At 38.8% G+C, this 13,387-nt stretch overlaps 1 pseudogene; it reads right to left on the bottom strand.

Annotated features, from left to right (window-relative positions):
- Nucleotides 1-1,486: 1,486 nt before the first annotated feature.
- On the bottom strand, nt 1,487-12,715 carry LOC149207108 (ABC transporter B family member 15-like; annotated as a pseudogene).
- Between the last annotated feature and the right edge of the window lie 672 nt (nt 12,716-13,387).

The following is a 13,387-nucleotide window of genomic DNA, read 5'->3' as shown; positions in this document are numbered from 1 at the left end:
GGCATATAGGAGACATTAAAACTAACATATATAATGTAAATATTTGATATTTTAATACAAAATTAGCTAAAAAGTAAAAATATATTGTATAAATTTGATCATTCTATGTTATCATTATATATTTTTGTGTAATAAATTCTCTAAAAAAGGTTGGGAAATGCTAATTTGGTCTCTATTGCAATTTCAAATTTATATCGATTTTCAAGTAAAAAAATGGCCTTGTTTTTAAGGCCTCTATACTAGGTTTTGTGTCAAATTGTTGAGCCTTTGTCCTATCCTTCTTGTTTTTCATTTTTAGTACTATAGATTTTGCAACTCTACTCGTCTTTCCTTTTTAGGATTGAAGATTTTGTAGACTTACTTATGATTTTAAATATTAAGGATATTTTATCATGTTTTTCATTGATAATCAAAACCAAGTTCCTATGACCCCTTATCCTACATATTTTTTTGAACTTATAATATCTTTGGTTTTGATGTCATTGTGCCAAGAAGCACTCTCAATCTAGTATGGTAGAGATATTGTAATATTTTAGTTAACATTTTAACTCAATCAAAATAAAACAAAATTAATTAAATTAAAAATAAAATAAAAACAATAATTGTAAATATAATTATAATTAATTAATAATTAAAGTAGTATAAATTTATCTTAACGTCCATCTTTTACTAGTTTAATTCAAGATCTACTAAATGAATGGATAAAAACAATTTTTTCAAAAACATTGCATAATTAGCTAGCTGGCCATGCATACGCTATTTACATTTTATTTTTTAAATTCACCTTCTTCTGGCTACATTAAACATTGCATGAGCTCTGATTTTCTCCTCCGATTTCACAGTATTATAAAAATACTACATCAACATTGCATGAGCTCTGATTTTCTCCTCCGATTTCACAGTATTATAAAAATACTACATCAGATACTGAATGAGTTAATTGTCTCCGTTGATTTCAAGGATTAATGGAACCTGTTTTAGGTTTAACTGAAAGGATACTGCCATACTCAAGAGTAAAGATGATCCAACGACAGCAATTACGTGTGCTCGAAGGAGATAAGGACGCCGATTTTGATGAAATAGATTCAAGGTGACAACGACATTAAAAAGAAAAAGACGTTAAGGTGTGATAAAGTATAATTTATTTTTAAATAAAGAGAAAGTATTGAGCAAATATATTCCATCGTTTTCACTTGCAATTCCGAGTCATGTCGACATTCCGTGCAAGAAGCCAACTGATTTTATTATAATTTGGATGATTCTTTAAAACATATAATTATGACATTAACGTTAAACAGCCAAACGTCATACAGATGACACTACAAATTCCAAATTTGGCTGACGACATTTTGAATGATTTAGGGGGTGGTCAAATATCGAAGAAATGAAAATTCAACTTCAAAATTTGGCTGAAGGCGTTTAGAAAGATTTAGGACATGGATCACGGCAGAATACTTTTGACCATTTGAGTGAGGGAGGTGAGAATCTAGTGGTAGCCTAGCTGGATACTGACGAGAGAGTAACATGGATTGCCTTTTCCTTTGCTCATGAGATACGAATGACTTCCCTGCTCAATCACTTTCCCATCTTCAATCACAGCAATCGAATCTGCATTTTGAATGGTTGTCAGTCTATGAGCTATCACAATACTCGTTCTTCCCACCATTATTCTGTCCAGGGCCTCTTGAACCATCTTCTCCGATTGGCTGTCCAGCGCACTGGTGGCCTCGTCCAACAGTAATATGCTCGGATTCTTTATGATCGCCCTTGCTATAGCAATGCGTTGCTTTTGCCCTCCCGATAATTGCACTCCTCTGTCTCCACAATTTTTTTCGTATCCCTTCTCCAAAGAGCTACACAAATCCAAGTTAAATCACTGCCATGTTCAGTCCGTCCTAATTTATTCCAGAAACAATCTGCTTAATCACAGCTGATTGAATATATGTATTATTGCATAAACATTCCGTTTCAATTGAAAATTTGCAGTATTTATCTGATGAAGTCATGAGCCTTTGCAGCTTCGATAATCTCCACCTCGCTTGCATTCTCTTTTCCGTAGAGAATGTTGTCTCGAATGCTTCCTCCAAACAGCGTGGGCTCTTGACCTACCAGACCTATGTGATTCCTCGAACTCTTCAAATTGAACCTCCTCATGTCACTGCCATCGATATTGACCGATCCTTTTAGGGGATCGTAAAACCTTTCAACTAACCCAATGATAGTCGATTTTCGGGATCCGCTTTGTCCTACCAGAGCCATGCTTTTGCCTGCTTTTATCCTCAACCAGAAGTTCGTGAAGATCATAACACCTGGACGCGATGGATAACCGAAGTCCACGTTTCTCAGCTCCACGTTTCCTTCTATCATATCCGCTTTCTCGCCTCTCTCATCGTCTGGGTTTATGCGGCTTTCTCTGTCCAGTATCCCAGCACAGATTTGACTGCATCGGATCCTTTAGCAATGTCGCTGCTCATAGTTCCTGCTTCTGCTATACCTTTTCCTGTTGTTATCAGAATGAAGAAAATTTGGAAAAAAGCTTCGGATGTGATTTGTCCTTTTGATACAAGTTGTCCTCCATACCAAAAGTTCAAAGCCGTATTGCATAGGGTGATGCATTGCGATGTTCCAAGAGCGAATCCCGCAAACAAAGATTGTTTGATAATCTCTCTGCGAGGTTCTTCTTGACTCCTTTCGAAGAGAGAGAGGATCTTCTCCTGTAAGGAGAAGGCAATAATAGTGCGATGGTTAGCCACAGCCTCTGCTGCGAGTTGACTACCTTGGTCTTGAGCTTTTATAGCCTTTTGAGACATGGCCTTGAGGAGAACGCTTTTAGTGTAGAAACATAATACAATAATGGGTTGCACTACGATTACTACAACTGCAAGACGCCATGCTATTATCAAAGCCATCGAGAAGGCTATTGCAACAGCTGCCGAAGTTTCTACAAGTAACGATATACGATCTCCGACCAGAGATCTCACCTGTATCACAAATTGCATATTCGAATAATTAGAATACTGTAACACAATTCGCAATTTTATTGGAAATATTAAAACTTTATGTTCAGATACTTGCCACATTAGCATGTGTTGCTAGTCTGGAGCAAACAGCTCCACTAGAATTCTCCTCATTATCGAACCACCCAATCTCAAATGTAAGGATTTTGGACAGCATCCGCTCTCGAACCCTTTTAGTAAGATATTCCCCCATAGCTGCAAAATTGTAATGCTGTAAAATGTTTGCTGAAAACGATATTACTCCCACAGCCACAATCATGATGGAGTAATATTCGATACTAGATTTGATCTGGTCAGGAAAAATACAGATATAGTTGACCCAAGTAATAAGGGAAAAACAGGTTGAACTGCTCCGGAACGTAAGGCTCCTGAACAGCCCAATAGAGCATGCCTCCATTCTGGGGCATTTAATAGAAACAGTGGACGGAATGAAGCGGTGGAAGGAAGCTTGTCTTCCTGTACCAGTTCTCGATCGGTCGATACAGAGGAATTCGAACTCGATTAAGTATATATGCTAGAACTCCTTGTTACCAAAGACTGGTCTAGCATAGTAGTGCCTTCGAATCTATCATCTGGCTTATCTGCCGCAGCCTGTTGTAGTTTCACCAAAGCAGCGTATGCTCCATTGGGTTTACAGATCAGATCTTCATGCATACCTGTCTCCATCACCTGACCACTTTGAACGACCGCAATCATGTCTGCGTTGCGGATGGTGGAGAGGCAATGAGCTACTACAATAGTTGTGCGTCCAACTGAAGCTTTCTCTAGAGCATCCTGAACGATTTTCTCAGACTCTCCATCTAGAGCACTTGTGGCCCCGTCTAGAAGAAGTAGACGAGGACCCTTGAGCATAAATCTTGCAATAGCTATACGTTGCTTTTATCAAACTTAACAACTTGGAACTTAGAACTTCTACCTTCATTAGCTGATTAAACTGGTATTTATACATGACAGAGAAGGTTCTGATGGGGCGGTAGCTTCTTCAGGAAGCTTTCCCATTTGTCAATGGATTCTAGAATCTGCATTTAAAGCTTCTGTTGAATTCTAGCCTCTGTAATAATGTGGGTAGTTGGAATTAGTTCCTTCCAACACCCCCCCTTAATTCCAACTACATAACAAACATACTCTTAATTGATATGCCTGCTGGTCTAAGTCTCAGCTACAACAAAACATTTCATTTTTGCATTCGGGTCCATGTTTGTTCACCTTTTTGGCTTTTCTAAAGGAATTCCTCTGCTCCTTGCTTATGTACTTAACATCAGCAACCTTTTCCGGATTGGGATGCAATGCAAGACCCCGAACAAGGTAATCTAATTCAAGTTCTTGGGACTTATACTTGTCCTTAATGCTTGCAATTTCTTCAAGTTTTGTTGCTTCTTCCTGATTGTCAATATCTACACACTAAATAACAATGTTAGATTCATAAGCAGAACCATATTGATTTTTGTCATCGTGCTCTTTGGAAAGAGCTTTGCTTCCTTCATTTTTCTTTGCTGACATAGTTGATTGATTCATGTCTTCAACCTCTTTTGTCAATTCTGTTGCTGCAAACATGTTGTCCTGCATTTGATTTGTGTATCGAGATAGGCAACTCTTCTCACCAAACAACAACTCATCAATAAGATGCTTTTCATGCATCATATTTAACCACTCATCATGGGATACATAATTGTCATCAAATTTGACTTCATAAATTTATGTATCACAAGGTGTTTCCTTAATATCACATACTACTTTATTGTAAGCTAAAGACATACTTTCAACCTTAATCCCAACTATGATGCTTTCAACACAATCACCTTTAGCAACAACTCCTTCATCAACTTCAGCTTTCTCACTACCCCCCATATTGTATTTCATTTCAAGAATATCCCAAAATATTTTTGCATCACATATTTCACCAATTCATACAAAATATTAGACAAAATATTTTCATCTAAAGCTGATATGATGAGAAACAATGCTACTGCACCTTTACTTTTATCAATGGCATTTATAGAAATTCCTTGAACAAATTGCCATAAATTTAATCATTTCAGTATTGCATCAATGTCTTCAAATTCTTCTATCTGATTTAGATATACTGTTGGTTGAAGCATTTCATATTCTTCTGCAACTATTTCCATTTCAATATTTCTCTTCACCTGTTTTAATTCTCTCCGAGACTGTCTCCTCTGTTGACCCATCACTCTACCATAGGTGACTCAACGCTCTTATGCGCCCTCACACACCACTCCACGGCACCGCGTACCACCAAGAATCTGTGCACGACCAAGAATATTAACAAATTCACAACATGCATAAACAACCTTACTAATCTTCAGTCTCGACCCTCCAACTCTGGCAATTCAATAACACATGCACATTCTACAACTTCAGCACCAACACACTCCAACAATCTCATGGTTGCAGATAAGGTGGCCCCACTAGCAATTAGATCAGACAATCAAGCAGAAAATCATAATTCAGATCCACACAACCTATAATGCAAACATCAAAGCATAAGACAATCCTTCTCCGGAGCACACAACTCTTCTCCTGGTGCACAGTGCCTATCTGGTCATTTCTCGCACCATAAATTTCCAAAACACTCGGCTGCAAGCATAAAACAAAAGGATTTTCCAACAGCCAGTAAATAAAACGCACAAAAACAGCCTTACCAATATACCAAACACTTCAGGAAGTTGTAGAATGCACCCAATGCTCGCAGGTGGCACACAATCCACCACTCTTCACACACATATCATTTCCTGAGACCTTCACAGGGGTCTCCACTCCTCGGCCTGAGCTACTCGACTTCCTCAGGCGCACTCGACAACCAACGGGTAGGAAATTATCCCAAGTGCAGTCGATTTCCTCAGGCTTTATGCAGACTGCATGTTCTCAGCAGCTCCAATAGTAACAAAACTCTCACAACGGTTCCAACACGGTCCTTCATCCAGATCGCCCTTCCACACAGCAACGTATTGCAACTTTACAGCGAAACTCACACACGGTCCTCCTACGCAGTGATCTATTACAAAGAATCTCCACGCTCTTAAATGACTTCTCCACGCAAGTTCACGGCAGCTGCAGAAGGAAAACAACTAACTGCACTACACCCAGACTTCCCTTAAAGCTTAACACGATTGTCTCAAGAGTTCACACAACTCTCTCTCACAGAACAGCCTTAAGCTCTCAACTCTCAACGAGGCAACACTCGAACTTACACCAATGAACTATCACCCAGTGTGCGCTCACACTCTCTGCACAACAATATCTCTAGGACTTCACTTAAACATTCAACACTACAATTGGCCTCACGTAGTGATTCACCACTCGGCCTCCTCCAAGTAGCTCACCTGAGCTCTATCTTCTCACAGCTAACTTGGCTCTGATACCATATCAGAGAGCAGAGACTCAAACTCAGAAATGCAGAACTTAACAACTTGGAACCTAAAACTTCTACCTTGATTCGCTGATTAAATTGGTATTTATACATGATAGAGAAGGTTCTAAGGTTCGATGGGGCAGTGGCTGTTGAAATGTTAATTTCCCCTGCTGCGCACTGTTTCCAAAAAACCAGCCAGACTTCCCCGCACCGCTTTTCAAGAGACGGTGCTATTTATCAAATGGCAGCGATTACAATCATCGATTGACACGTGGCTGAGTGGTTTTGTCAGAGCAGTTTTCCCCAGAGCATAGAGATCGGAAAGAAGGTCCGTGCGATATGGTTTAACAATTGTCCGATTGATATCAAGGCTGACAACCGTCTGATTGAAACCAAAGTTGTTGTACAGGTCTGCAGCACATTGCGTGAAGTGAAATGGAATTTTTGTTTGACCTCCGTATGACTGACAAAACCGTATGCAAGGTTGACTGAATCAATTTACCGCCATGCTGAAGTAATTAAAGAAATTAAGTGCAATGTACTGGGGTCAGTAAATGTAGGTGAAGTTTTTATTCACGGGAGTAAATTTTTTTCAAAGTAATATGTATGTAGTTTTCTGTTGTGTTGTTAAAAAAAAAGGAATGCGCAGCAGCGCGAGCTCATATGAATGAAACTTTTATGCACAGCAGTGCAGAGATTGAAATGTAATGTTTCTGTTTGTTGAAGAAAATGAAAGGGAGCATGCAGCAGCGTGAATATAATGTTTGTTGTTGTCCGTTGAGAAATGTAAGTGAAGCATAGCTGAGCGTGAATGAAAAAGAGGGAAAAATGCAGCAGCGCGTGAATGTATTAGAATGGAAAAACTCGCAACAGCGAATGTAAGAGGAATTTTTTCCAGCAGGTTAAATGCAAGGAATACGCAGCAGCATAGAAGGGCGAATGTAAGTTTTTTTTGTTGACTATGTAATATAATATGCAGCACGCAGCAGTGTATCCAAGAAGTTTTTTTATACACAGCAGCGTTGATTTTCAGCAGAAAAACAGAGTTTTTTTACACACAGCAGTGCAGAGACAGTGTGTTAATTTTTCAGCAGAAACAGAGTATTTTGTAATGCGCAGCAGTGCAGACACAGCAATATCAATTTGCAAGCAGAGACAGTGTGAAATCTTTGGAACTGCATTTGAAGTGTTCCTACTGTAATCCCTCCGTGAGAGGAAGAATTTTGTAACAACAGTCTTGTTAATTAATACAAGTTTTTTTTTCGTGCATTGCTGAAACACCGTATTCAAAAAATAGTTTCTCGGTGTCAAAACAGAGTGTTGCTGAAACTCTGTCTTCAACAAACAATACATTGTCAAAACTCTGTTGCTGAAAATCTGTTGACGAAACTACGTTTTTGAAACACTGCATTCAGCAAACGATTTTTAATTTCCTGTGTTAAAATAGAGTGTTAAAAACAGAGCATTATTCTCTATTTGTCTGTTCTAGAATTATCAGAAATTCCCAACATGGTATCAGAGCTTGTCCAGGCTCTTTGAAGGTGTCAAAGAAGCTGAAGGAAGGATTTCTTGCTGCAGCAGCTTCTCCAGCAGAGTGAAGACTCATTCAAGAAAAAATCCAAGGTATTTCTCAAGTTAGTTTTTTGTGTTACTGTTAAGGACAGTCAACTAATTTAAATACACAGTCAAGTATTTTGAAGCACAGTTAAGAGTGCAAGAATGGCTAGAGCCCGGTTCCTTCATTCAAAGCTTAACAACTTGAAGGTCGACATTTAGAACACAAATGACTAGGTCAAGGAAGAAAGTCTCGAATCCTCCTAAGGATGTGTCTCCCGCTACTACTAAAATAGAAGACAATCATTTTGATGAGGCTCCAAGGTTCAATGGGAACTTTAATATATGGGAAGCAAGAATGAGGACTTTCTTACAGTCTCAAGGGATTGAAATTTGGGAATCAGTGATTGATGATAGCAGGATGGATAGAGAATCCAATTAGTACAATGCAAAAGCAGCAAAGACAATCTTGAATGGGCTACCTAATTCTATAAAGAAGAATCTAGGAAAACATTCATCAGCAAAGGATATATGGGACAAACTTCATGACCTTCACTCAAAAGGAGCACTGACCATGACCATCAATCAAGAAGGAGATCCTGAACCCATCATAGAAGCTGAAAATGAGAATGATAACATCAAGGCTGAAGCAGACCTAGAAGATGAAAAGGATGAAAAGGACTTTGTAGAAGAACTCCTCGCTCAACTTGTGACTGCCATGGAAGAGATTAACAATTTGAAAAAGGAAAATGAGGCACTTAAGAAGATAGCTCCAGTTGGTAACCAAGATCAAAGAAGGAAGAAAGTTGACATCATCAAGCTTCAAGTACAAGAAAGGGATGAAGAGCTTGCCAAGCTTAAGAAGGAATTTCATCAAAGCAAAAGGAAGCATCATGAAGATTTCATATCCATGACAAATCAATTGAATAAAACAAAGAAGCAGTCAACTTGAACAAAGGCACAAGAGTGTGAACAAACTTGAAGAAGAGATTGGTCAGTACAAGGTAGAGTTCTCATCCCTTAAGTCTCAATTACAAGAAGCCAAGAAACAGGCACAAGGAGCTCAGAAGAGAATAGAGAGCAGTCAAGCAAAGAATGAAGAAATCTTCAAAATGAAGTCAGATATCATCTCCCTTAAAATAGTAGCAACTGAAGCTACTTGTAGCAAGGAAGAAACTAAGGAACAACTTGCAAAGAAGAATAATGATTGTGAAAGATTGGACGAAGAGATTGTCCTCCTCAGAAAAAAGGTTGAAGGGATGAACAAATTCTTGAGGAGATCTCAAGCCTTGGATGACATGCTCAGCTATCACAGATGTCCATCTGATAAATCAAGACTCGGGTATGCAGGTGAACCCTCAAACAAGAATGAAAATTCTTTAAGCAAAAGAGATGTGAAGAAGCCAAAAAGAAATTTTGATGCTCCTAGTTCCAGCAAAGGCAAGGAGAAAAATCAAGGCTAAAATAGAAGAAATCCTATTCCAAGAAGAAACCTTGCTCCAAGTAGAAAACCAGCTCCAAAAAGAAATGTAGACGGTGTCAAAGAGGCAAGAGGCAATGGTTATCATCGAAGGATCTCAAGGCAGAAAGGCTTCAGAAGCACATCAAGGAAACCTCCATCTCCCAGATACCAAAGTTCTTTTTTTGGTTATTGTTATTCTTGTTCAAACTTTGGTCATATGGCAAAAGACTGTAAAGCATCTCATAGAGATAGATGTTATAGTCTCCGACAACCTCCAAGAAACAATTTTACAGGAAGAAATCATGAAATCTTATTCATGAACAATGTAGAATGCTTCAAGTGTCATAACATTGGTCATATGGCACGTGATTCTAACTTAACATGGGCTCTTACACAAGCTAGAACCATGCAAAATAAGAAAGTTACAAAAGTATGGAGAAGGAAGGAAATACAGTCCGAAAGTCCCTTGAGCTCTCCAGCCAATCTAAGATTTTTTTGAGAAGACTCTGCCAAAAGGAGACGATGCATACAGTTAGGGGGAACCTATAATTCTTGTTCATTATCACTGAAGCTATTAGTGAACGGGTTCTTATGAAATCCTTGCTGAACTATATTAACAGTCATTCTTTGAATTTTTGAGGAAATGTCTGGGTATGACTAATAACCCAACAGTTGAAATTAAAGGGGAGTGTTGAAATGTTAATTTCCCCTGCTGCATATTGTTTCCAGAAAACCAGCCAGACTTCCCCGCACCTTTTTTCAAGAGACGGTGGTATTTCTCAAATGGCAGTGATTACAATCATCGATTGACACGTGGCTGAGTCATTTTGTCAAAGCAGTTTTCCCCAGAGCATAGAGATCGGCAAGAAGGTCCACGCGATATGGTTTCACAACCGTCCGATTGATATCAAGGCTGACAACCATTCGATTGAAACCAAAGTTGCTGTACAGGTCTACACCACATTGCGTGAAGTGAAATGGAATTTTTGTTAGACCTCCGTATGACTGACAAAACCGTATGCAACGCTGACTGAATCAATTTACCGCCATGCTGAAGTAATTAAAGAAATTAAGTGAAATGTATTGGGGTCCGTAAATGTAGGTGAAGTTTTAATTCACGGGAGTAATTTTTTTTTCAAAGTAATATGCATGTAGTTTTCTATTGTGTTGTTAAAAAAAAGAGGAATTCGCCGCAGCGCGAGCTCATATGAATGAAACTTTTATGCACAGCAGTGCAGAGATTGAAATGTAATGTTTCTGTTTGTTGAAGAAAACGAAAGGGAGCACGCAGCAGCGTGAATATAATGTTTGTTGTTGTCCGTTGAGAAATGTAAGTGAAGCGCAGCTGAGTGTGAATGATAAATAGGGCGAAATGCAGCAGAGTGTGAATGTATTGGAATGGAAAAACTAGCAGCAGCGAATGTAAGAGGAATTTTTTCCAAGAAGTTGAATGCAAGGAATACGTAGCAGTGTAGAAGGGCGAATGTAAGTTTTTTTTGTTGACTATGTAATGTAATATGCAGCACGCAACAGTGTTGATTTTCAGCAGAAAAACAGAGTTTTTCTTACACACAGCAGTGCAGAGACAGTGTGTTAATTTTTCAGCAGAAACAGAGTATTTTGTAATGCACAGTAGTGCAGACACAACAATATCAATTTTCAAGCAGAGATAGCGTGAAATCTTTGGAACTGCATCTGAAGCATTCCTACTGTAATCCCTCCGTGAGAGGAAGAATTTTGTAACAGCAGTCTTGTTAATTAATACAAGTCTTTTTTTTTTCGTGCATTGCTGAAACACCGTATTCAGAAAATAGTTTCTCGGCGTCAAAACAGAGTGTTGCTGAAACTCTGTCTTCAGCAAACAATACGTTGCTGAAACTTCGTTGCTAAAACTCTGTTGACGAAACTGCATTGTTGAAACACTGCATTCAACAAACGATTTTTAATTTCCTGTGTTAAAACAGAGTGTTAAAAATAGAGCATTATTCTTTGTTTCTCTGTTCTGGAATTATCAGAAATTCCCAACACTTCTTCAGGAAGCTTGCCCATTTTTCAATGGATTCTAGAATCTACATTTAAAGCTTCTGTTGAATTCTAGCCTCTGTAATAATGTGGGTAGTTGGAATTAGTTCCTTCCAACAGCTTTTGCCCTCCCAACATCTGGACTCCGCGTTCACCCACCTGTATTGCCCAAAAGAAGTAAACTCAAATTGACTGCACTTTAGAAATGAAGAATGAGAGTAAAAAGCTAAATATTACCTGTGTGTCATAACCATCTGGTAGTTGACTGATGAAATCATGAGCTTTTGAAGATTTGGTGGTAGCGATAACCTGATCCATGCTAGCTCCCTCTTTTCCGAACAAGATGTTCTCCTTGATCGATGTAGTGAAGAGTGCAGGTTCTTGACTTACTAGTCCAGTTTGAGAACACAACCATTTTAATTGTAGTGTTTTAGTGTTCACTCCATCCAGCAAAATCTCTCCAACCAGGGGATCGTAGAACCTCTCTATCAACGCCACAGCTGTAGACTTGCCGGACTCGCTTCTCCCCACCAGCGCAACAGTCTGGTTTGCGGGAATGGTTAGACAAAAATTGCGAAATATCTTGGATTATGGTCGAGATGGATATGCAAACTCAACGTGTCTAAATTCAACTTCACCGCTGACGTCTTTCAATATCTGTCCTTTTGCATTTTCCCCATCAATGATCGGGTCTCTGTCAACCATCTCTTTACAAACAACACGTGCTTCTGAAAAGTATCTGATATTGGGAAGGGCAGTCTTGAGAGCTCTGTAAACACAACAGTGCTTTCAGAGATTTTGCTTGAAATTCAAAAATGTTGTAAATTTCGCGTTGTAAGATCAATTAAAGAAGTACACAAGAAAGAGAGATGAATAGAGCAAGAACACTTACAAGCCACCTATAAGTATGCAAATTGGAGCCACGAAAATTCTTCCTCCGCTAGCGCCATGATACATAACCAATCTGCTACCATACCAAGAGTTGAACGACCAGATACCGAAGGTCACTCCTCCGCTTCCTACTGCCAAGCCTTTCACAAGACCTTGTTTAATCCCAAGCTTTACAGTCCCATTGAGCACATCGGAGAACTTAGCCATTGTCCTCTCCTCTCCAACGAAGGCAAAGACTGTCCTAATGGATGAAAGAGCTTGCTCTGCAATATTACTGACTATATTATATGCTTCGGTGAACTTGCGAGAAGTCTCCATCAGAATCCGTCCATACATTATGCCAAGAATGATCAGCACGATCACAAAAGGAAATGACGCTAATGCCAGTCTCCATGTCATGTAGAATGCCACAAAGTAACTACTGAAGAATAAAGAAGTATTCATGACGAAGTTGGGTAGCTGAGGATGGACATTCTCCCAAAAGTAGTATTAAAATTAGAAAACTTAGTAAAGAGTTCAAACGTTGATAAATTAGATGAACTTAATGAAGGGTCTAAACATTGATAAATTAAATGACAGAAAAGATTAATAGGATCACACCTTTTCTGCTAAAACGTTCTGTCTAACGAGAGTATAATTAGTAACACTGGTAACCACTTCTGCTGTGGTAGTTCTTTAGGTGTCGAAGAATCCCTCGCCCTGCCTCAATATGGCTTTCAAATAATTTATACGCATTTGAGATGCCTGCCTTTCGCTGGTCCTCGCCCAACAAAAAGCCTCTGATCAAAGAAAGTAAGGAAAAGCATTAGTCATAGATAAGATCATCAAAAACCATTTAACTATAGAAGGTGTGAAAGAAATAGGAAGATGTTATACCCACCGAGAAACGCAGCAAAAAATGCAGTGATTGATATATAGAGCAGACGTAAAGTATATTGCGCAAGTAATCATCACCGACATGCTCATCAATATGTAATATGAATATCATGCAAATTTTTGTTGTAAAGGAAATGATTATTACCGTGTTGATAATACGATGGAAATCTCTTGTGGATGCCGAACCAAAATTTC

This window comes from Pinus tabuliformis, chromosome 1_2 (assembly GCF_031772625.1).
Source record: "Pinus tabuliformis cultivar Carrire ecotype Pingquan chromosome 1_2, CPIR1, whole genome shotgun sequence".
In the NCBI taxonomy this organism is placed as follows: domain Eukaryota; kingdom Viridiplantae; phylum Streptophyta; class Pinopsida; order Pinales; family Pinaceae; genus Pinus; species Pinus tabuliformis.
Note: the sequence above shows the minus strand (reverse complement) of the source record. Positions and strands in the feature narration are given on the sequence as shown.